Source organism: Oncorhynchus nerka, linkage group LG25, assembly GCF_034236695.1.
Source record: "Oncorhynchus nerka isolate Pitt River linkage group LG25, Oner_Uvic_2.0, whole genome shotgun sequence".
Taxonomy (NCBI): Eukaryota; Metazoa; Chordata; class Actinopteri; order Salmoniformes; family Salmonidae; genus Oncorhynchus; species Oncorhynchus nerka.
The window spans coordinates 33,307,339-33,326,241 of record NC_088420.1 but is presented as its reverse complement, the minus strand read 5'-3'; the positions used below and the strand labels follow the sequence as shown (position 1 = coordinate 33,326,241).

The 18,903-nt window shown below is 42.6% G+C and overlaps 1 pseudogene; it reads right to left on the bottom strand.

Moving 5' to 3' along the window:
- Positions 1-9,197: 9,197 nt before the first annotated feature.
- LOC115109793 (lysM and putative peptidoglycan-binding domain-containing protein 4-like) lies at positions 9,198-17,388 on the bottom strand (annotated as a pseudogene).
- Between the last annotated feature and the right edge of the window lie 1,515 nt (positions 17,389-18,903).

Below are 18,903 nucleotides of genomic sequence, written 5' to 3'. Positions count from 1 at the left end.
TCACATATTTTTTTTTACCCCCCAAATCAAGGAAGGTCCCCCTAGGTTGAGAACCCCTGCTCTAAGAGCAGAGAAATGGTCAGAAAACATTCTACATGTGTTTGAAACTGAATCGAACCAAACAGACAAGTTTTTTTCCAAGCGTCTTCTCTGATTTTATGCTGCCCTAATTAATCATCAATGTTGCAGTCTTTTCACTGGAGGAATTCCAATCTCACAGATGCTGTCCTCTGATATGAATTAAAATATGTTGATAAAAGGGAATTAAAGAATCATATTTTTCCCTTGACACTCCATGTGTGTTTCTTGCGGTGATCTCACGTCTGGCATAACATTATACGTTATAATTTTGGCAGAGAATCCAATAGTGGAGTTTCTATTTGAATCCACACCAAAACCTACGAGATTAAAATTAAAAGGTCTCCTGCCATGAACCGCCAAATGCACACTCGTTGCTTCATCATCTGGGACAAACTCTCCCAGATTCTTTTTTTTGTTACAACAAAAAAATAAGAAGTAATTTTCTTCTCATCTGAAATCAAACCAATGATACACTATATCAGATCATGTGTTCGTTGGTCATATTCGATATTGATCTTTAGGTTGTGCTGACTCGAGGCACAACAGATTTAACAATCAATACGATTCTGCTATGTGACACAGATATTGCTCGGAAATTATGCACATGGCAGGGCGAAGAATGAGCAGAGAACATGTACATCATGAACCCAGGCACTGCTATGTTGAGCAGCTTTGAGCTGCAACATTTTTTAAAGGAAATTTGCTAATCAAGAGGTGACATTAGCATTGAAATGTAGGAAAGTCCATAAACAAGCTCTGCTCCCTCTATGGGGTTCTGAATGGGGATATCATGAACTTTGGTTGTTGATGCATGGGGATAAATTACTCATGACATCCTGTATGCCTTCACTGCTATGGAATTACTTTTGTGCCTTTATCAAGCAAACATTATAATTCGATAACAAATGTCTTATTATTGCAAGCAAAAATAATGACATTGAAGGCAAAAAATGTACCCAAAAATGTTGAGAGCAAAACTAACAATATTGTAAGGAAATACTTTTTAAAGGCAAGAACAAATTCATTGTAAATTTATGCAAAGAATATGTTTTCATTGAAACAGTTTAAATTATAATGCGATTGCTAACCCTTTCTTTTGCTGCGTTTTTTTGCATTTCCAAAGTTTTTGCCACCTTTACTCCATGTAAGTGGGGTTTAGAGGGAGGCATAGATGATGCATCCATTGGTCAACTGGTTTTGGAGGTACAGTTCATAACAATAATATATATCCCAGCTAGCAGGTTAAAACATGGCCAGTACAGCTATGTTATATAGCAATGCAGAGAGCCTACAGTGTTTTCTGCTAACTAGCCACCTAGTGCATAAAACAAATCATTTTAATTGATTTAACTCTTCCAGCCCACTGGGACTGACTAGCCTAGCTAGCTAACAGTAGCTACATTTACAGCAAGGAGGACATCAGGAAACACCCTTAGGTAAGTGTATTTTCTGTCTTGTAATTTCACATTTTAGAAGATGCATTGGAACAATAAGCTAGCTAGCTAAATAGCATGGTTGTTGACACATCCATGATGACCCATGATGATTGTTGACAAATCATCCAGGATTAAGGGGCAGGGCAATTTGTGACAGTTATTTTGGTAGTCAGGGGCTGTATTGGATGGGGAGTGGTTGCAAACTATTTTCTGAGTATATAACCAGCTTCTCAGGCTCCATCTCAGTGTACTTCCTTTTATAGTTAGAGGACTCCTGATGTCTATCTACATATAATTGTTGTCTAGTACTGTCTTTTTGCTAGCTAGGGCCATCTACTTTAAGCGCTGCCTGTCTTCCCAGTAGCCAACTTGGTGTGTGAACTTCTGACTGCTCAGAACTTGCAGATGATTGTTGATACATCAACCAGGATTAAGGGGCAGGTCAATTTGTGACTTGTTGTTTTCATAATCAGTGGCTTTATTGGAGGAGGAGTGGTTTCTCCTCTCTTAGGCAATCAGCAATTAGTACCGGGAGGTGTGCTCTTCCCCTCTGTAAGACAAGTAGCAATTAGTGTTAGTACTTCAGTCTCCTCTGTTTTCTCAGTGGTGGTCCTGTCAGTGGCGGTCTCGTCACAAAACTAAGAAGGTCCTGCAGAGTTGTTCTGACGAGTTATTTGAGGAGGGCTCTACACCACTCTCTCACTTGAGTATCTTACCTAGTTATTTTCGGATCTCGTTTTTCCTATTTTGTAGCGTTGGCTACTGTGTGTTTTCTAAACCTGTTTGCTCCTCTCCCTGTAGGCGTTATAGACGCTCCCAACTCCCTAGTTGCAACTTTTCTAATTTAGTGTACCCTGCATGCACAACCCATGTGGAATTCCTGGTCTCTGGCAGTGCTTGAAACTGCTGAGCTACAATCAAGAAGATAATCTCAGCCTATGCAGCCCTTCAGTCCCTTTTACTTTTTGGGCCATACGGAGACATGGATCACCCGAAAGAACAATGCTACTCCAGCTGCTCTCTTTTCAACTGACTGTTTTCATAGTCTGTGAGCATCTGGTTCTCGCGGTGGTAGCACAGGGCTACTAATTTCTCTTAAGTGGAGATTTTCTCTGTTCTCCCTCAATCACCTGTCTAGCTCATGTGAATTCCCTGCTGTCACTAGTCCACTCAAGCTTAACATTGTTTTCGTATATCGCCTACCAGGTGCCCTTAGTTCCTCAATGAGCTTGACACCTTGATAACCTCATTTCCTGACGATGGCTGACCGCTCTTCGTACCCAACGTCTGCCTTCGATTAATTTCTTTCCAACTAGTTCCTTGCCTCTTGACCTTTCCCTGTCTTCTCCCACTCACAAGGCAGGCAATACACTAGACCTCATCTTTACTAGAGGCTGTAAGATCTGACTACTACTTTTCCCTTTTCAGTCTCCCTCTCCACCAACCCTAGCCACTGAGCCCCTAACCATATAATCATGCACCATTGCAGTCTTTGCTCTATCTACTCTTCTATCCTACCATCTCTCCCTTCTAAACCATTCTCGCTCCTGTATCCTGATTCTGCCTCTTCGACACTACTCTCCTCCCGCATCCTATGACTCGCATTACTCCGTTTCGGCTCGGCCCTCCCCTCCTGCTCTGTGGCTGAGTGACTTATTGTGATCGAAAATCGTCCTTTCACTCCTTCTCTCTTCCTCTCTATCTGCTGCTGAGGCCACTTTCTATCGTTCTAAATGTCAAGCTTCTGCCTCTAACCCTAGGAAACTCTTGCACCTTCCTCCTCAATCCTCCAACCCCTGCCCCTCCTCCCTTTCTATGGACAACTTTGTTAACCACTTTGAAAAGAAGGTTAACGACATCCGCTCGTGATTCACTCAGCCTATTGAGTCCACTGGTCCCACTCACATAGAACTACCCTACGCCTTGACTTCTTTCTCCCCTCTCTCTCCAGATGAAATACTGCAACTAGTGAGGTCTGGCTGGCCACTCAATCCCACCACTTGCTCCAGACCATCTCTGGAGACCTTCTCACTTCCCTCAACTCATCCCTGACCACTGGCTGCATCCCCTCCAACTTCAAAATGGCCCGATTCGCTCCCTTCAAGAAACCAACAAAAAAACTACAGACCAGTATTATTTTCTTTCCAAAACACTTGTGTGCTGTCTCTGACCAAATCTCTCGATATCTCTGAGTGCTCTTCTTTACCCAAACCAAGACAGGTCAATCAACCGAGACTGCTCTTCCATGTGTCACAGAGGATCTCCAGACTGCCAAAGTTGACTCTCTCTCCTCTGACACTGTGAACCATCAGATCCTCCTCTTAGGGCTGGGCGTCTTAGGCTCTGCACACTCTTGGACTGCATCCTACCTGGCAGGCTGCTCCTACCAGATGATGTGGAGCGGATCTGTGTCTGCACCATGTACTTTCACTACTGGTGTCCCCCAGGGTTTGGATCTAGGCCCTCTCCTCTCTATACACCTAGTTACTGGGCTCCGTCATATCCTCACATGGTCTCCTATCATTGCAATGCAGATAACACTCAACTACCTTTGTCTTTCCGCCCTTGTGAGACACAGGTGGCAAAATGCATCTCCGGCTGACTGGCAGATATCTCAGCTTGGATGTCAACCCACCACCTCAAGCTCAGCAAAACGGAACTGCTCTTCCTTCCAAGGGAAGGCCTTCCCGCTCCAAGACATCTCCATAATGGTTGACAACTCCAGTGTCCCCAGCCCAGAGTGAAAAGAACCTTGGTGTGACCCAGGACCACACCCTGTTCTCTGAAAACATCACAGGAAGCTGCGCATGTACTAATCTGGGCACTTGTCTCCCGTCTGGACTAGTGCAACTCGCTTTGGCTGGGCTCCTCACTTGTGTCATCAAACCCCTGCAACTTATCCAGAATGCTGCAGCCCACCTGGTGTTCAACATTCCCAAGTGCTCCCATGTCACCCTGCTCGTCCGCACAATCTACTGACTTCCAGTTGAAGAACAAGGGCACTAGCTACCAGCCCTTCTCATGACTCAAGTGCTGTATGGCAATGGGTTCTTGGGAGCTAGAGCGTAGTGCTGAAAGCGTTTTATTAAAGTACACTATTCAGTGTGCATGTCCTATAGACAAATTCTCTATTTGTTTCTTTTTTTGTGGCCAGGCTCTCACACTGGCTGTGCCTGTCTGTCTTGGCTGCCTGCCTGTCTCTGTTTAGGAGTTCCAGATGTGGCTGGAAGAGAGTGGTGATGGACAACAGTCAAGGGCATCTTCACTGAGTAGTGAGCACGTAGGAGCTCATCTTCATGGAGCAGCTGGAGTTCATCTATACAAGTAGGTATCCTATATTAGTTAGGCCTACTTCTACATGAGCGTGACAGGTAGCCTAGTAGGTTGCTGGTTTGAATCCCCGATCAGACTAGGCGAAAGATCTGTCGATGTGCCCTAGAGCAAGGCACTTAACCCTAATTGCTCATGTAAGTCGCTTTGAATAAGAGCGTCTGCTAAATGACAAATGTTCAACATAGATAGATAGGAGGTAGAGGTTGCATGTGTGTGTGTGTGTGTGTGTGTGTGTGTATATATATTAGTAGACACAATCTAACTCTGTGATTGAAAGTCATTACTTGGTACTGATCATAGGCAGTACCAAAATGAGATTCGCCACCCTTCTCCTTAAGTGCACTTGCACACTTCCTTGCATGGCTTTAGCAATGCTGGAAACTCCCTCCTGCCAATGCTTACACACCTCTGCTATGCTTTTAAATCCATGATGAGGAGTGAGCAAGAGCACATTTCAGGAGAAGGGTGGAGAAGTGAGATGTTACCCTTGTGTGCTCTCAACAACCTCCACGGCTAGCCATGTAGCTGAAGCCTACAGCAATATTCCAATTTAAGTGCTACTCTATGGTATGGTAGAGTTAAAATTGTATTATATTCTTATTGTAGTCCCATCCTCCACTGAGTTCTTGTGACATTTTGTTTGTTGCAAGTCAAGTTTCTGTTTGCAAACAGTAGTAAATATTGTCAATTGTCAACACTATGGTAATGAATTATTATATCCCCCAGGGAACAGTACCAGAGGCTGATTTATCTGTCCCGCTTCATCATTCATCATTCTTGGTCCTGAAAGGCAGTAGATTGTAAATTGTCATCCTTACCTGTGCTATAACACCCAATTGAACTATAATAAGTCCATACTTGGGTAAATCTAAGTTAATTAATGGTTGGTTGTGACAACATGCACCAAACTAGAACATACAGTTATTGTGAACAATAAAAACAGTAATTGAATGACTAGTGCACTTATTGTAGGTTGTACATTGATAATTGGCTGTAGAATGGCCCATGCCAAAGAGCTCAGTGACTTTAAACATGGCACCGTCATAGGATGCCAACTTTCCAACGGGTCAGTTGGAAAGGTGAGGGTAGGGGAGTGTACTGGGTGCAGCTTTCTCCCAGGGGTAGGGGGCTGCAGGGGAGAAAGGAGGCACTGCACAGGGACAGGTTAGCCCCATACAGAGGGGCGTCTTCTCCTCAAACCCCCACAACATTCCCCAAGCATCCACACCCAGGTGCCGCAGACAAGGCTCCAGAAGGACCACTCAGTCTTCCTCTCTGTGTCTGAGTGGTTCCCCGGAGCCATGGACTGTATCCCATTTCCTCATTCTTGTCCCCCATGTCCCTGCCTTCATCCCCTGGGCCCCAGAGGGGCAGCCCCCTGTCACGGACTGAGCCCCCTGTTCCACATCTGGACCCTCTGCTCCCATCGCGGCCACACAGGTAAAGGAGACATCTATGGCACTTCAGAGACTTTGTTCTCTCAGGGATGAGGACATTTGTGGTGGGGGGGCTGTGTAGCTGTAAAGTTGTTTTCTCCTAAATGTTACAATTGGAATCCATGTTGTTTTCCACCCCAAAATAAATGCATCACTGGTGAGTGCATTGTTAAGGTGTCGGACCTCCTCCCTGCTCTCATTATTTTCTTCTGTCAATTAATTCCGCTGTGTGTTATGAGTTATGCTGTTTGTTGTCGTACTTACCAGTACCCAGTGTTTGCAGGGTCTGACATGCCAGTCAACCTGCTATCTGCCAACCACGGGAATGCCTGGAATGTTCCGGTGCCGGGCATCCTTGTGGTTGGTGCAGGGAGGGTTTGGCATGGGGGTGGAGCACTGCAAGTTTAAGACCATGCTTAGCCATTGTTCTCTTACGTTTTATCGTAACAAGAGCTGGTCACTGTTTTATACTGTGATCCTTGATTTATATGGTGTGGGCTATGGCCGAACAGTAGCCTATGTTGGGTTAATAAACCGGGAATTCGTAAGCTCAATCGTCTGTCTCGTCAATCCTGTCTTCATTTATGATCTAGCCTGGTCAATACACCTTTCTCATTAATTTGTTATTGCATTTCAGAAAGTGTTTTCTTATTTTACTCTCAATACTTTGGTATTGACTTTGGGTTAGGGATTTCCTTTTAAATATATTTTTCAATACTCAAATTCTAATGTTTTGCTTAATAAAGGCACAAAAGTAATTCCATACACTACCTCCCATTGGACCTGCCCCAAACAGTGTATACCATAGCTACCTACCTGTCACTGTGCAACAATGCTCATATTCACAGCCCAGCAGACAGCAAGTTGCTTGTCTCATTCCCCAACATGCCCTGCATTCATTCACAGGCACCTGCAAAACCAACCCTGCTGGAAATTGCACTACAAATTACAATGTGTCTGCCAAAGCCCCTGGGGAGTTGAGGAAAATCAAAACTCTGGTTTTCCCAACCGAAACAGGCCTTATCTAACACAGGGAAAGAGTTAATTGTTTGTACCTTCTGTTATTTAAGTCTTTGGATTTGTTCTTTCCCTAAATGATCAGCGGGGATTCAAATGGAACCTACAATTCAAAGCCTTGGGTTTAATTGTCAGTTTACAGCACCTTTGAACTCACTGAAATCTGTCAGATATGGAGTCCCTCAGAATCAGGCATACATTTCAGAGAAAGACTGGAAACTGAGTTATGTTTTCGCTTCTGTGGCAAATTAAACCGAAACATACCTTGAGTGAAAAATTCACGAGACATCGCCTTTTTCATTTAAGTGCAACACTGTCTCCTGGTGGCAGCTCTGCAGAACTAGACAGTGACAGGAATGTCAGTGAGGGAGTCTGTGGCCAATGTGCTAGAGAGATGAGCGCTGAAAGCTCCTTGGAAAAAGTATTAGGGCTGTTTACGTGGCCAACTGCTCAAGTGTGCAAACTTCTTAAAGCTGCAGCGCTTGGAGTTGTCCATGAATCTATTTACACTCAACAGTACAGATGGGGTCTGCTTTATTCAGGGGTTGGGGTGTCATAAATAGAGCTCAACTGCAATCCCCATCTCTCCTGCATGATCTACAGCAGTGTTTCCCAACTCCAGTCAAGGATGATCAATGGAAACAGGATGCACCTGAGCTCAATTGAGTCTCATAGCAAAGGATCTGAATATGTAAAAATGTAATACATTTGCAAAAATGTGAAAAACAACTGTTTTCACTTTGTCATTATGGGGTATTGTGTATATTGAAGAGGGTAACAATACATTAAATCAATTTTAGAATAAGGCTGTAACTCAATTTTTGTTGTAGCCCCAGACAAGCACACCCGATTCAACGTAAGTTTGTCTGGGGCTACAACAAAAATGTGTGCTGTTGGGGGTACTGGAGGACTGTAGTTGGAAACACTGATCTACAGGTTGGAGAGTTCACTAAAGCAGAGTGGAATTAAAATGACTATACATGTACAAATATTAACCTATACAGTATGTATCACTGGACATTTCTTTATTTTGTAGGCTTACAAACATTTTTTGCAATATAAGGGATTAATCCTTCAAATTGCAACAAACTTGCTTTAAAACGTCAAGATTTCAGTTTTTTTAAAGGGTTTGAAGAAGGCCCAACTTGAATCAAATACAATACTCCGAAGTCCTACTGTGCTTTTGTCTTAATCTAAAACAGTATAGGGCATAAAGTAAATGCATTTTTCATCCAGGAAAACTATTGAAGGTATGTCCTATTTTTAAATCCACAAATAAATGCTTCAATAAATAACACCTAATTACCCCCCCCCCCCCCCCCATTTAAAATGTATTAAACTGGTGGATTATAAAAATGGTTTAATATTAACTCAAAAGTTAATAAATTGTGTAATTAATGCATTCACATATTCACACTGTTCTGGATTTAAATGGAACAAAGACCATTGCAATATCAGGCTACATTTTTCCAGGAGTAACATTAACTGATCGGCACAGAGTGAAAGCACCTGATTGAAATGGATTGTGACTACTAAATATAAATGGCAGTTTTGCTTTCTAGTGGGTGCTTATACAGTGCCTTTAGAAAGCATTCGCACCCCTCAACTTTTTCCACATTTGTTGTGTTACAGCTTGAATTTAAAATGGATTAAATTGAGATTTTTTCACTGGCCTACACACAATAACCCATAATGTAAAGTGGAAAATGTTTTTCAAAATGTATATGAATTAATAAAAAGTGAAAAGCTGAAATGTCAAGTCAATAAGTATTCAACCACTTTATGGCAAGCCTAAATATACAGAAAAATATAAACGCAACATGCAACAATTTCAAAGATATTAGTTACAGTTCATATAAGTCACAGATTCTTTAAAATAAGGTAGGGGCGTGGAACATAAATCTGATGTGACCACCATTTGCCTTATGCAGCACAACATCTCCTTCGCATAGAGTTGATCAGGCTGTTGATTGTGGCCTGTGGAATGTTATCCCACTCCTCTTCAATGGCTGTGGGAAGTTGCTGGATATTAGATCCAGAGTATCCTAAACATGCTCGATGGGTGAGTATGCAGGCCATGGAAGAACTGGCCTTTCAAATTCCAGGAATTGTGTACAGATCCTTGCGGCATGGGGCCGTGCATTGTGCTGAAAGATGAGGTGATGACGGCTAATGAATGGCACGACAATGGGCCTCAGGATCTCGTCATGGTATCGCTGCATTCAAATTGCCATCAAAAAAACGCAATTGTGTTTGTTGTCCGTAGCTTATGCCTGCCCATACCATAACCCCACCATGGTGCACTCTGCTTATTACATTGACATCAGCAAACCGCTCGCCCACATGACACCATACATTTGGTCTGCGGATGACAGGCCGGTTGCACGTACTGGCAAATTCTCTAAACCAACGTTGGAGGTGGCTTTGGTAGAGAAATTAACATTAAATAATGGTGGACATTCCTGCAGTCAGCATACCAATTGCACATTCCCTTAAAACTTCTGTGGCATTGTGTTGTGTGACAAAACTGCACATTTTAGTGGCCTTTTGTCCCCAGCACAAGGTGCACTTGTGTAATGATCATGCTGTTTAATCAGCTTCTTGAGTTGCCACACCTGTCACGTGGATGGATTATCTTGGCATAGGTGAAATGCTCACTAACAGATGTAGACAAATTTGTGTAGAAACTTTCAGATAAAAGCTTTTTGTAGGTATGGAACATTTCTGGGATCTTTTATCTCAGCTCATGAAACATGGGACCAACACTTTACATGTTGCGTTTATTTTTGTTCAGTGTATGTTCAGGAGTAGAAAGTTGCTTAACAATAAGTTAAAAACTCGGTGTGCAATAGTGTTTAACACTTTTTTTTTTTTTAATGACTACCTCATCGCTGTACCCCACACATACAAGTGTCTGTATGGTCCCTCAGTCGAGCATTGCATTTCAGACAGATTCTGTCACACACACAGGAGGTTTTCCAATGCCTCGCAAAGAAAACAAACATCTCTATAAAATGGCACTACATTTGGACATGAAGACTAACAAACACACAGATATTTTACAATCAGTTCAGAATGTTTAAGCAAATCCGAAACTGAATATCCATATTCAATTGCAGTTGTAAGGTTGTCAAACAGCAAACGTTAAAATGTTTTCAAAATAATTAGCACAAAGAAGAAAGAACCGTTGACTGGATAAGTCAGACATCTAATAAGGCACACATCTGAAACCATGAAGTCCAATGTCTGTGATAAAACACTTACAGAAATCCATACTACAACTTCAATCTTTTGTAAAGAAATGTTACACAACAACACTTCTTTGATGACCTTTAAGCAGAACACTGGTTTGGTTCTTTAAAGTGACGTTAAGCATGAAGTCCATAGACATTCTTTGCCTGAACTATGTGTTTGGTTCGTTCAGACTGAGGGACATTTTCCTGGCTGCTAAAAGTGTTCCTAGGGCTTTCTGTGCTGAGGCCTGTCCCTGAGCTGTTTGAGGTCGCTACAGCAGCAGGCACTCCAGTGTCTTGTGTTTTGATATAAACAACATAAAAGACAGGCAGGATAATGCCTATCAGGAGCATGTTCCACCACTGGATGCCCCAGTCTGCTCCATAGCTGGTCAAGCGCTGGCCTCTGTAGCCCAAATTTTGTGGCCGCCCTGCAGCCTCTAAAAAGACCTCATTCTGTGCATCTGTGGTTTGAATCAGTCTCTCGATGTCATGATCCACTTCCTTGAGGAAGTCAGTGTATTCCTGTAAATGTGGCCTACCAGATGAGCTGGCTGTAGGTTTGTCCTGTGGTGTGGATGAATTTGAGGTTCTGTGTTCTGTGTTAGTCAATAAGCTGTGTTTCTTCACAGGGATTTTGATTGATTTCAATGCAAACATATCCTGTTCCTGAATCAGGTTGTTCACCCTCTTTATGTCGGCCACCTGTTGAGAGGAAGAAGAGAGTCAATATTGGCATAATGTGAGCACACATTATCAGTAGCCTATGCAGACACATACAGGTAACTCAAAATAAAGAAAACACGAGTACATGAGGGGAAACATTTTGAAAGAAGTTGCTTCTACAGATGTGGTTCATGAATTAAGCAATTAACATTCCATCATGCTTAGGGTCATGTATAAAATGCCCAGTTGCCCATTATTTTGGCTTCCAGGGCTAGAAGAGATTTCAATGACTTTGAAAGTGGGAGCATAGAGGGCTTAAAGGGTGTGTGTGTGTGGTCCCCGATTCAAATGTTAAAGATAGAAGTGCATCAGTCCACGGACCCCGAACCAAACCAAATGTAGAATGCATTGAATCACCGGTTCACATTTTTTGGGGGGGCTCATATTACATTATTTTTACTTTCCAAAAACAGGCCTACCTCTCATCTTTTGTCAACTGATGCATCCTCTCCTTCAGTGTCAAACTGCATATAATGGTGTTGACATTGAGCTTCAAGTCATTTTGCATGCCGAACAACCCCAGGCAATATCAGTAGCCTACTAAAAAACTGAGCACTGTGCCCAGCTTCGAGCTTAGGCTTGCGTGATGTTAAGCATTATTAGTCGAGTGCCAACTAAGGATATTAACGGTTAGCCGGTCATGCTTATCAGTCTATAGGTTAATTTGCACAATTTCGTGGAATTAAAATTGGTTTAAGAATTTAACAAATCTCAGTCATGAAACAGGAACAGTGTCTTGGTCGAACGTAAATATTATTTTGACGTTTGTTAACAGGTTAATGGGGGTTGGTTAGTCTGCAACAATTGATAGACATTTGCATCCCTAGTGACAACCTATGTAATTTATTGTTAACTATACGCTGTTGAAAATGGTGTTTTACTGAAATAAAAGTAAGCTACTGGAGACAACTCTTCTGGCGATACCTGCTGAACAGGGCTTACATAGATTTATTTAGATTGTTCCAGTTCACCATCAGAAATTGTTTTGCTTTAAACAATCAGTGTATATGCCTAATTTTAGATATGAAATTATCAGCACTACCCTGTATAACAAGTACAGCAATGCCTTTTGTGAGGTGCAGTGACGAGAAGAAATCACTAAAAACTTCAGAACCGTAAAAACTATTCTGAGATGGTTTGAAATCTAAAGTTGTGCTATAATATGCTGTTCATCGACTACAGCTCAGCATTTAACACCATAGTACCCTCCAAACTCGTCATTAAGGCCCTGGGTCTCGACCCCACCCTGTGATACTGGGTCCTGGACTGCCTGACGGGCCGCCCCCAGGTGGTGAGGGGGCAGCCCTCCTGTACTCCCATGACTGCGTGGTCATGCACGCCTCCAACTCAATCATCAAGTTTGCAGACGGCATTACAGTGGTAGGCTTGATTACCAACAACGACGAGACGGCCTACAGGGAGGAGATGAGGGCCCTCGGAGTGTGGTGTCAGGAAAATAACCTCACACTTAACGTCAACAAAACTAAGGAGATGATCGTGGACTTCAGGAGTAAAATAAGGTAGGGGCGTGGAACCAACAGAGGGAAACAAACAGCACACCCCTATCTACATCGACGGGACAGTAGTGGAGAAGGTGGAAAGTTAAGTTCCTCGGCATCACAGACAAACTGAAATGGTCCACCCACACAGACAGCGTGGCGAAGGCGGCACAGCAGCGCCTCTTCAACCTCAGGAGGCTGAAGAAATTCGGCTTGTCAACCAAAAACACTCAAACTTTTACAGACGCACAATCGAAAGAATCTTGTCGGGCTGTATCACCGCTTGGTACGGCAACTGCTCCGCCCACAACCGTAAGGCTCTCCAGAGAGTAGTGAGTAGATGTCGACCGATTTAATCGGAATGTCCGATTACAAGTTTTCATAACAATAGGAAATCGGTCATTTTGGACGCCGATTGAAAATGTTTTTTTTTTTTTTTTACACCTTTATTTAAGCTTTATTTAACTAGGCAAGTCGGATAAGAACAAATTCTTATTTTCAATGACGGTTTAGGTGGGTTAACTGCCTTGTTCAGGGGCAGAACGACAGATTTTTATCTTGTCAGCTCAGGGATTCAATCTTGCAACCTTACGGTTAACTAGTCCAACGCTCTAACCACCTGCCTCACGAGGAGCCCGCCTGTTACGCGAATGCAGTAAGAAGCCAAGGTAAGTTGCTAGCTAGCATTAAACTTAATCAATCATAATCAATAGTTATAACTACACATGGTTGATGATATAAGTTTATCTAGCGTGCCCTGTGTTGTATATAATTGATGCAGTGCGCATTCGCGAAAAAGGACTGTCGTTGCTCCAACGTGTACCTAACCATAAACACCAATGCCTTTCTTAAAATCTATACACAGAAGTATATATTTTTAAACCTACATATTTAGCTAAAAGAAATCCAGGCTAGCAGGCAATATTAACCAGGTGAAATTGTGTCACTTCTCTTGCGTTCATTGCACGCAGAGTCAGGGTATATGCAACAGTTTGGGCCGCCTGGCTCATTGCAACTAATTTTCCAGAATTTTACGTAATTATGACATAATATTGAAGGTTGTGCAATGTAACAGGAATATTTAGACTGATGGATGCCACCCGTTAAATAAAATACGGAACAGTTCCGTATTTCACTGAAAGAATAAACGTCTTGTTTTTGAGATGATAGTTTCCGGATTCAACCATATTAATGACCGAAGGCTCGCATTTCTGTGTGTTATTATGTTATAATTAAGTCTATGATTTGATAGAGCAGTCGGACTGAGCGATGGTGGGCACCAGCAGGCTCATAAGCATTCATTCAAACAGCACTTTCGTGCGTTTTGCCAGCAGCTCTGCGGTTTATGAATTCAAGCCTATCAACTCCCGAGATTAGGCTGGTGTAACGATGTGGTGTGAAATGGCTTGCTAGTTAGCGGGGTGCGCGCTAATAGCATTTCAAACGTCACTCGCTCTGAGACTTGGGAGTAGTTGTTCCCCTTGCTCTGCATGGGTAACGCTGCTTCGAGGGTGGCTGTTGTCATTGTGTTCCTGGTTCGAGCCCAGGCAGGAGCGAGGAGAGGTACAGAAGCTATACTGTTACACTGGCAATACTAAAGTGCCTATAAGAACATCCAATAGTCTAAGGTATATGAGTATAATTTTTAATTACTTAAAAATCATACAAATGTGATTTTCAGGATTTTTCGATTCCGTCTTTCACAGTTGAAGTGTACCTATGATAAAAATTACAGACCTCTACATGCTTTGTAAGTAGGAAAACCTGCAAAATCGGCAGTGTATCAAATACTTGTTCTCCCCACTGTATATACTGTACTCTATACCATCTACTGCATCTTGCCTATGCCGTTCGGCCATCGCTCATTCATATATTTTTATGTACATATTCTTATTCATTCCTTTACACTTGTGTGTATAAGGTAGTTGTTGTGAAATTGTTAGATTAGATTACTTGTTAGATATTACTGCATGGTCATTAGCATAAGCATTGCGCTACATTCGCATTAACATCTGCTAACCATGTGTATGTGACAAATAACATTTGATTTGATATAGCACTATAGGCTATTCATTGGCTATGTCATAGCTCATTTGTAAAAAATATTGATACATTACTAGCGCTAACACTTAATCTGCCTACATAGTACATACAGTATATCACAAAAGTGAGTGCACCCCTCACATTATGTAAATATTTGAGTGTATCTTTTCGGGTGACAACACTGAAGAAATGACACTTTGCTACAATGTAAAGTAGTGAGTGTGCAGCTTGTATAACAGTGTAAATTTGCTGTCCCCTCAAAATAACTCAACACACAGCCATTAATGTCTTAACCGCTGGCAACAAAAGTGAGTACACCCCTAAGTGAAAATGTCCAAATTGGGCCCAAAGTGTCAATATTTTGTGTGGCCACCATCATTTTCCAGCACTGCCTTAACCCTCTTGGGCATGGAGTTCATCAGAGCTTCACAGGTTGCCACTGGAGTCCTCTTCCACTCCTCCATGACGACATCACAGAGCTGGTGGATGTTAGAGACCTTGCACTCCTCCACCTTCCGTTTGAGGATGCCCCACAGATGCTCAATAGGGTTTAGGTCTGGAGACATGCTTGGCCAGTCCATCACCTTAACCCTCAGCTTCTTTAGCAAGGTAGTGGTCGTCTTGGAGGTGTGTTTGGAGTCGTTATCATGTTGGAATACTGCCATGCGGCCCAGTCTCCAAAGGGAGGGGATCATGCTCTGCTTCAGTATGTCACAGTACATGTTGGCATTCATGGTTCCCTCAATGAACTGTAGCTCCCCAGTGCCGGCAGCACTCATGCAGCCCCAGACCATGACACTCCCACCACCATGCTTGACTGTAGGCAAGACACACTTGTCTTTGTACTCCTCACACACACTTCACACCATCTGAACCAAATAAGTTTATATTGGTCTCATCAGACCACAGGACATGGTTCCAGTAATCCATGTCCTTAGTCTGCTTGTCTTCAGCAAACTGTTTGTGAGCTTTCTTGTGCATCATCTTTAGAAGAGGCTTCCTTTCTGGGACGACAACCATGCAGACCAATTTGATGCAGTGTATGGCGTATGGTCTGAGCACTGGCAGGCTTACCCCCCACCCCTTCAACCTCTGCAGCAATGCTGGCAGCACTCATACGTCCATTTCCCAAAGGCAACCTCATGATATGACGCTGAGCACGTGTACTCAACTTCTTTGGTCGACCATGGAGAGGCCTGTTCTGAGTGGAACCTGTCCAGTTAAACCGCTGTATGGTCTTGGCCACCGTGCTGCAGCTCAGTTTCAGGGTCTTGGCAATCTTCTTATAGCCCAGACCATCTTTATGTAGAGCAACAATTCTTTTTTTAAGATCCTCAGAGTTCTTTGCCATGAGGTGCCATGTTGAACTTCCAGTGACCAGTCAGTATGAGGGAGTGTGAGAGCGATGACACCAAATGTAACACACCTGCTCCCCATTCATACCCGAGACCTTGTAACACTAACGAGTCACATGACACCGGGGAGGGAAAATGGCTAATTGGGCCCAATTTTGTTGCCAGCGGTTTAGACATTAATGGCTGTGTGCTGAGTTATTGAGGGGACAGCAACTTTACACTGTTATACAAGCTGTACACTCACTACGTTACATTGTAGCAAGGTGTCATTTCTTCAGTGTTGTAAATATTTGAGTATATCTTTTCATATGACAAAAATATGAGGGGTGTACTCACTTTTGTGATATACTGTACATCATTTACATTCACACACATTGATCCAGCTCAGAGACCTAGCTCATGAACTCCATCAGCAGAATATTTGAATTTACAATGGAAAATATGTATATATGCAAACGTTAATGCATCGAATTGATGCGTTCTCTAATCTAACCAAATTGCATCGAATTGTTTCAAGCTAAAACGTTTTATTCCTTTATTGTAGCTAATGTATCTACATAGATACATATTGATTTGTCTTGAAAGGGAAAGATGCACATCACTATTGTGTGTGTCTCAGTCATAAAATCTCAACCCAATTGAAAACTTATGGGAGATTCAGGAGCAGCACCTGACACCGCATTTTCCACCACCATCAACAAAACACCAGATTATAGAATTTTCTGTGGAAGAATGGTGTTGCATCCCTCCAATAGAGTTCTAGACACTTGTAGAATCTTTTCCAAGGCACATTGAAGCTGTTCTGGCAACTCGTGGTGGCCCAATTCCCTATTAAGACACTTTATTCTGGTTTTTCCTTTATTTTGGCAGTTACCTATATGTACAGTGTCTGACGTTAAGTGTACTGTACAGTACACTATGTACAGTTTGCTGACAGCAAATAAATGGGCTCAAGGACTTACTTTGCAGCCATATTGCAGAGCAAGTTTGTTGAGGTTGTCCCCAACCAATACATCCCTCTCTAGCAGCATGAGGCTGCCCAGTCTGTCCTGGTCCGGCTCCTGCCGCCCCCGGGGCCTAAGCGCCATCACATTGAACTCTTCTTCCTCTGAAGAGCCTGCAGAGTCATTTGGCTGGCCGTTCCTGAACATGTACACCTGGCCATCTACACTAGCATGGACATCCACTGGGGCCTGGAAGGCCCGGGGAACAAGGTCTCCTCTCCACATCACAACTAGCTACTTTAGGTGGAAAGAAGACACAAAATTATCAAGTGTGATAAGGGTTTTATAATAAGTAGCTTGCTATGTAAACTGAATACAAAAATACATCTGAGACTGTTTCTATAGCTAGTGCACAGACAATCACAAGTACATTGTTTGAACAGTAAGTTGCCGAACTTTAATTCCCTTATTTTTTTATATTCTTCATTAGCTTAACTGACATCAACGTTACAGAAATGAGTTTACCTTTACCAAAGCCACTTATAACCTCTCTAAATTGAGAGCTACCTATGCCTTTACTCAGCTATAGCTAGTCTACTCTTAGACACTGTGTTACGCAAGATATGTGATAACAATATTTCCATACTTGACGTTACAGGGCAGCTTATACAAAATGCTTCCATAGATTCTTCAACTAACCTGCTCTTGGCGATACCTTTTTCGTTCTTGATTCAGGAAAAAGGTTCTCCTTTAAAATGTCAGTGTCCAGTTGCATGTGGTTCTACAAAAAAACAGAAAACTCTGAAAGATATTAAATCCATGTTTTGTACCACGTGAGGAGGTTCCTCGCCATCTTAGCTGCCGCACATCTAGCATTTCCCAACATCTTTTCAGGAACTAGTCGTTTCCATGAGACGCAGCAATGTGAAGATGACAGCACGTCACATTGCGACCACTCCAAAAACATTTTTGTTTTCATTTAGTATAAAAAGTTGTCACCTAATGTCATGTCTTTTTGTCCCTTTAAAAAACTTCTTGAACTTGGGATTTAATTTGAAGTTAATGACATATGGCAGAGCACCCAGCTATTAAAATGAGGCCGCGCCCATGTTACCCACTCAACTCAAAGATATTAAATCCATGTGTTCTCTGGTTTTTGTAGAACCACCTGCAACTGGACACCGACATATTAGATAACACTTTTCCCCGAATCAAGAACAAAGAAATTATCTCCAAGAGCAGGTTAGTTTAAAAATATATGGTGGTGTTCTGTATAAGCTACCCTGTAAAGTGAAGTGTGGAAACATTGCTAGCTAGTTATCGCATAACCCATTCATAGACGCTAACTGCTTTAGTGTCCTTTGATGACGTATCTTCTGTTGAATTCCAACTTGTAGTGCAGTCTTGTTTAGGCCTTAGCTCAGGCATCCTCATCTGGCGTTGTGTAGACTTTAGTTTTTCAGCACCTACTGTGCTCCTGTGGAAGCATTCCACAGCTGCTTTCACTTTGTCCACAGTGGGCTTCATCAACTTTAGAGCATCTCTTACAATCAGGTTGATTGGGCAAGACATGGATGATGGGTCCATTTTAACATTTTCATGGCTTTGGTTATGTTAGCTGCATTGTCGTTAACACAACAGACTACTTTTCCATCTACTTGTCATTCTCTGGCCACTCAACAGTTCCTCTGCCAAGTTATCTGAGGTGTCTGTCGCTGAACTCAAAGCAGTCCAGAAGACAGACATTGAAAAATCTTCAATGAAGTGACATGGTGCTGGTTACCCTTGATGTCCAGCAGT